Source organism: Limulus polyphemus, unplaced genomic scaffold, assembly GCF_000517525.1.
Source record: "Limulus polyphemus unplaced genomic scaffold, Limulus_polyphemus-2.1.2 Scaffold384, whole genome shotgun sequence".
Taxonomy (NCBI): Eukaryota; Metazoa; Arthropoda; class Merostomata; order Xiphosura; family Limulidae; genus Limulus; species Limulus polyphemus.
Genome location: NW_013665994.1, coordinates 418,928 through 425,919, shown reverse-complemented (window position 1 = coordinate 425,919; position 6,992 = coordinate 418,928). Strand labels below are relative to the sequence as shown.

Below are 6,992 nucleotides of genomic sequence, written 5' to 3'. Positions count from 1 at the left end.
AGCCCTCGTGTAGCTTTGCGCGAAATTCAAAAACAAAACACATTAATTCCACAAAATAATTTGATTCAGTGCGAATTATTTAAACGTTTTAAATCAAACTAATATTAAACAAAATTATAAAGTAAAAAAAAAACATTGGGTAAAATTGGAACTTAATTATATTCACCACTGGTCTTAAGATGTTTTTATTCACCAAGATGTTTTTATTTGTGTAAGGCGATGATTTTCCGAAATATGTAATAAAATGCATCCTGGGGATGAGTCGGTCATCAATTCAAGCACATTCAATTGTGGCACAGCACAAGAATTAGTAACTTTTGAATGTTTTTCTTACTTTTTTTCAATGCTTTAAATAGAATAAATTATAATATATTTTCGTATCTTACAGTTAAAAAAATTCGATTTCAACTTATACAGATTTATAGTCCTTTCTCACGATAAGAAAATGAAGAAAAATTCAAATCAAATTGATTTACAAGGTTTCACTGTATACTTCTCAAGAATTAAGCATAACACCAACTTTTTATAATTAACATATCACATTAGGTGCTGTAAGTTTGAAACGACACTTTACTAATCACTTGGACTATTAATAAAAACTATTTCCACCATTTACGAATTGAGGTGTCGAATAACACGTTGGGCAACTCCCTCTGAACGCGTGTGTTTTACTAATGGCCAACTGAGTCAAATATTTCTTGTAGAGCCTCGTAAAATCTTTACCTTTAAGTAAGCTTACCGGAGTGCACGTGCCTCTTTGACACAATTATTTAATTTATGAATCACTAATAAGTAAGTTAGAACCTAATATACATATCGTAAATGCTCGCACGAGAAATTTTAACTTATCCAGTATAAAAATGAACGCCATGGTAAATGTAACTAGAAATCTGAACTGCTTTAGTAAGTTCTATGACGAATGACGTCGATTTAAAATATGTTGTTGTGGGTAATGGCAAAAATATTTGTCCTTCTGCATTTTCTGCCAACTTAGGCTTAAAAAGTATTAAAAAATAAGTAAAAAATGTTAAGTACGTAAAAATGGAAAACACGTGTTAATAGCAATTCGTATAGAACTACCGAACCAGAAATTATATATATTGTTTTAACGATGAAGAAATTTTAGATCTGAGTTAATTTTGTATGGAATGTTAGGAGATTATGGATTTTTTCTCATCTGTATATTTTATCATTTTGTTATATTGTGTGAGACACATTCTAAATCCTGTAGTTTTTGAAAGCATGGTGAACTGTAAGCCGGTTAATGAATTCGGACATCTGAATGCAACATTATTAAAGGACACTTTGTTCAACACGTCAAACTAGTGAACTGAGTTAATCAGTAGCTGTCTAGCTGTTATACACCCAATTTTTAAATGAACATAAATAAGGGATTATACTCCTTTTGTTAGAGATCTAACAGGCCGAAGAACTACTGCAAAGAATGGTCATTCTAGAAACTTGTCCACCCTCCGGGGCCCTAGTCAAGACCTACATCTGAGCTTTATTGTCGTAGAGACTCAACACAGAGACAAGGTTGGAAGTTCACTTTAACTGCTGTAATGCGATTAATTCAAAGATTAGGAAAAATAATATATGCAACCTAACGCCAGAAACAAACGTAAACTACAATACAGAAGTTTCTTAAACTCATAACGGCGTTTCGGGCTAAATGTTTCTAACATTTTATTCAAACAGTGAACATTTAGAATTTTGGTTACTTTTCGTACCATTTTGGTTAACGAAGAGCTCTTCTGCTCAAAATATCATTTAGAATAAAATCAAATAACTTATTTTTTTAGTTAACATTTATGGTGTTAGTTTTAAACTTTTGATCTCAGAAACAAAAGTTATTTGGCCACATGTTGCCAAGTCAACACATAATTCAACCCAAACTTTTTGGATTACGCATAGCAAACATCTGCAACCGCACGTAGCGCTTGCTAACGAAGCAATCACGACTGTCATTAGATAAAACTTTAGAATATTCTTTCAAGTTTACTTTTTCTTATGATCGCAGGTAAGAAGACCAGCTGTTCTTGGCAGCTGTTGTCCAGGTAACCGTCAGTCATGCACCTGGCTCCTCTCGCCTTTGAGTCTTCAGTCGCTCCAGTTTCGACCATTATTCTAAATAGTATTCGAATAGTAGAACAACGAGGATTACTTGTGTGAGTTTTCCTTTTCATCAAGTATCTACAGCTAAGTTTTAATATATATCTTAGGAACTCCATCTCATTCATCACCAAGATACTGGTAAGTTTTGGTTTTCAAGCTTTCGGTCGATTTTATCCTTTCCATCTTCGTTAATAAACGACAAGTTGAGGAAAATAATTTTATGTCTAGATGTGGCAAAGGTAAATAAGATTTAATCTTTTGTTCAGTTGGTCTATTTCTATTTAGTAATCTCTGCGAAGAAAAGTGTTTCTCTAAAAACGGGTTTTGTTTTCATAAAAATAATGACCAAAAAACACACCGTATTGCCCCTAATTAACGCCCCCTCTCTAATTATCGCCCACCCCCGATATTTTCATAAAGCTTACCTTGTGTCACAGCAATAGTAATCCAAGATATAATCCACTTTTATTCCCGTAATTTTGATTTGAAAAAAAGAAGAAAAACAAACGAACTCATTACACACACGCACGCACACACACTTATTAACATTGAAATCAACAAATCACGTGTAAAAGATAGGATATGGAACTGCACAAATACTATAATTAGCGACCCCACTTTGTAGTTTGCAATGCCCCCGGGAACGTTAATTAGTGGCAATACCGTACGTAAATTTACCTTTCTTTCTGACCTACAAAAGATTGCACGCTACATTCATCAGGTCTTTAAATCCAACCAGCAATTGACCGTTCATTATTCACGTTATAATTTTGATATACCTGAGGATGACATAATCTTGGCGAAACATCGTAAATTTATACTACAGTTTTCTTCATTACCCACTCAACTTTTTATAGTGGTCATGAAATTGACTTACGTGAATGCTGTCGTTCTCAAACTGTACATAGTGAACATGTTCTTCCTGTTAAATACGCATCAGTTTTTCATTCTATTTTATGCATATCTTTAACGTTTTATTAATTTGCATCTAGAAGAACAGACGTTTAGACAAAAGGACTACGATATTTCTATGTTGAATAATTCTATTTTTTTTTGTTTAAACATTAGTTAATATCTAACTTGCAACACTGTTATTTAATATCAGGGTTTAAAAAAAATCGTGTTTAAATTACAAACATATACTGTAACATCTCCCTCCCTTTAGAGACATTTATATGGAGTTGGAATTTTCAACCTGAACGTCACCTAGTGCTCACTTATAGGCCAAACGGCCTGATCAGAGATACCCAAGATTCAGGTATAGCTGTTCCAAGTTTCGAAATATTGACCAAAGGGAAGGCAGCCAGCACCCGCCAACTCAGTGGTTTTGTCTGGGTCTTTGAAACAGATAACGGGATTGTCTTGTCACTTTTATAACGCATCTACATCTAAAAGTGCGAAATGTGTTCAGCGGTATCACTTCTTTATCCTCGGTCCTTGCGATCCGCAGCCTGACACGTTAACCATTAGGCCATGCCAAGCCTACGAGCTTTTATTTTAATAATTGATACAAATATTGATTAAGTTATTCATTGTTAACAGTGTTAAATCTGTAAACATATTTTGGCTTGGTCATGAAAATATTTTTGCCACTGTATATTTATTATTGTATAGATGTATACGTGATCGATGCCGTGTATGTATATTGAGGTCGTGCTTTGACGTCGAATTTCCATCAATGTATGTGTTAAGAGATTTAGTAAATTTGTTCGTTTTGAAACATTGTATGGGACAGTTGTTACTTTACGTAAGAGAGAGGTTGCTACCATGTGACAAGATCCTATTCTGTCAAATGAGCTATATTAATGTTTTCCAGGAACAATGTTTTTAAGAAATCGAAATTCTGTCGTCATGTCATCTCCACAAATCTTATGTATAGTCTGTTCCGTACTCTGTGACAGAAATTTGCTTGAAAGTTCACGTGCTATAGGATGGGTGATTTAATTGTGCTTTTTATTTTCTTCGGATTTCCATTAACTAGTATCAACCGTTCTTTTTTTTTCTTCTTCTTTCCATGCATCAGCATCTGTAGTTCACAGTACCAAAAGAAGTTAGTGGCTGTAGTTTCACTGTAAAGAAACAGCTGTTTTATTATACGTATATATAAGCAAAAAAGTTAGTTTTTCGGAATTGGATAAAAAAACGCTATTATTATTATTAGAAACAGAGAGAGGTAATCCTAACGAGTTCCTGTCACAGATATTCCTGAAAGGGAAATTGCGCGGTTCACTTCTCGTTCGAATACTTAAATCAACCTAACTCTTCTATTTAACAATTTAATTTCATGATATTTACTGTGTTGCTTATTGTAAGTTGTTGATTATTCAATGATAAAACTATTAGGTTAAAACGACATATCGTTTAGGCTTATCGAGAACTTTTGAATACTCGTTTTGTGACTAAAGCAGAACAACAAAAGCACATCAATTTTTCACATAGACACTAGGTAGAGCTATAAAGTTGATTGACACGAAAACAAGATCATACCTCAAAACCAATTAAATATAGAAATAACAGATTTAATTTGGAATATCCTGAACAATTTCGTCTACAACAGTTCTTAACATAGAAACATTTTTAAAAAATACTTTTGCTTTAAAGCACTTTATTTTCTCTTTTTTTCCACTAGTTTACACTATTTCTTTTTATTTCTTACTTGTTAATGTTTTATTCATTATCCATCAGGATTTGTTTTTTGCTTAGATTTGCCAATATTGAAAGATGAATATTATTATTTAAAGACAGAGAATTTTACGGACACAGAAATTTCTTTTCTTTCAAAATATCTTCATAGTCTACATTTTGTAATATTCATGTAAATAAACGGACTGGTTATTTTATCGACTTATTTTATATTTCAAAGACTGACGTTTGACTTATTTCTAAACAAACATTTAAGACTTATCTTGATAGAGAAAAGTTTAAAGTAATATTGTATAAAAATAAGAAAAAAGATAGTACGCATATAATAAAGATATTTTTTAATCCAAATATTCATTTATGGAGTGCCCGGCATGGCCAGGTGGATAAGGCGCTCGACTCACAATCTGAGGGTCGCGGGTTCGAATCCGCATCCCACCAAACATGCTCGCCCTTTCAGCCGTGGGGGGGTTATAATGTGACGGTCAATCCCACTATTCGTTGGTAAAAGAGTTGGGGGTGGGTGGTGATGACTAGCTGCCTTCACTCTAGTCTTACACTGCTAAATTAGGGACGGCTAGCGCAGATAGCCCTCGTGTAGCTTTGCGCGAAATTCCAAAAAAACAAACAAAACAATCATTTATGGACAATTTTTCTTCATTGCATTTACCTAACAAGTTTTTGTTCTAAACAACCAAAAGGTCAACTAAAATTAATATACTGAGGTCTAACAATTTGATAATTGTGAAGACTTTTAAAATAAAAAATGACCTATTGGATACACAAGGTCTTAACTGTCGAATTATAATGTAGAGGAAGTGCGTTACCATGGAACTTCTAGGTGCACAGAGATACTGATATCCCTTACCCCAGCTTACACGGAGCTTTCTTCTATATATATTGACATGTGCCTCCTTAAAATTTCATAGCGAGTTCACAAAATAGCCACCATTATAACAATATATCATTTATACACTTACTATATAAATACTAAATTAAATCATTTTAACACATTATCAACAAGCCCGAAAACAAACGCGTGCAAGCTCTATGATACAATTCAACAGATGGTAGTTTTTATTTTGTTCAATAGGCTGCGCCCTAGGCAGGGCTTCTCCCACTTGTATTCGTGTGGAACGACGCAGCACATGTAAATGCTACGAGGTAGGACGAAATATTAAAAGATGTTGATTTAGCGTGGCACGGAAGTGAGCAAAAACTGCTACTTCGTATCATGCCTATTGTAAGAGACGATAAGCTCTTATAAAGAAGGGACAGCTGGGATCATCTTCAGGCAATCTCGTTAACAATGCGTGATAGGGGGTTCAGTCGGAACTATAGAGCCTTTCCTTGCTTTTTTCCCCTTAATTAGATAATTATAATATCGACCACGTGATTTGTTTTTGAAATAACTTTAACAAATACCGTAATACATGCCCTAATGCGTGTTTTTTAAATAATTTATGAATAAAATAAAAAATTAACCATAGAACAAATAACGTTCTTCTTTAGAAACATGCCATGTGATAAAATGTGTCAAGAAATTCAAATAATAAAACACTAATCAACAACGGATATTAAACATGAGTTTTTTATTAATTTGTTTTTTCAGAATTGTTTGGAAATGTAAAAACTAACCTGGATGAAAACTCACTCTATGACTCGTCTTTGGAGAGAATATTTGTGCGAGAAATTTCGTTTTATTTACAAGTCTAAATTAAAATATTTAGAAGAAATCTGTCATAGCGATTATTACAATTTGTGCTCATTGAATCGATATAAAATAACTCAAATTATTCAGCTATATTTTTATTACTAGTAATATAATAACAGTGAAGCTGGACATAATTATATTTATCCTTATTGGTTAAGCACCTTCACGTGACCAAATAACTCTACATTATTTATCCCTATTTGTTAAGCACCTGCATGTGATCAGATAACTAGCTTAATTATCTTTATTGGTTAAGCAAAAAAAAATATATATGCACATATTTTAAAAGCTGAAACTTGCAAGACAATTACTCTGTCGCTAATGTTTTCAAAATTTCGTTATTTCTGTTCCTTAAGTCCAAAACCAAGTGTTTAAAACTTAGTCAAATTGTGATTCACGCTTTTTAAAAAAAATATATATGCACATATTTTAAAAGCTGAAACTTGCAAGACAATTACTCTGTCGCTAATGTTTTCAAAATTTCGTTATTTCTGTTCCTTAAGTCCAAAACCAAGTGTTTAAA

General features: G+C 33.0%; 1 protein-coding gene across 5 annotated transcripts in view; it reads left to right on the top strand.

Moving 5' to 3' along the window:
* Positions 1 to 6,992, top strand: part of LOC106457872 (neurogenic locus protein delta-like) — a 56,182-nt gene that overhangs the window by 14,832 nt on the left and 34,358 nt on the right. For all 5 annotated transcript variants that reach the window (XM_013917322.2, XM_022383929.1, XM_022383928.1 and 2 more), the window contains exon 3: positions 2,021 to 2,168. The gene's annotated coding sequence lies outside the window, so the exon portion shown is untranslated. The remainder of the gene's footprint in view (positions 1 to 2,020; positions 2,169 to 6,992) is intronic.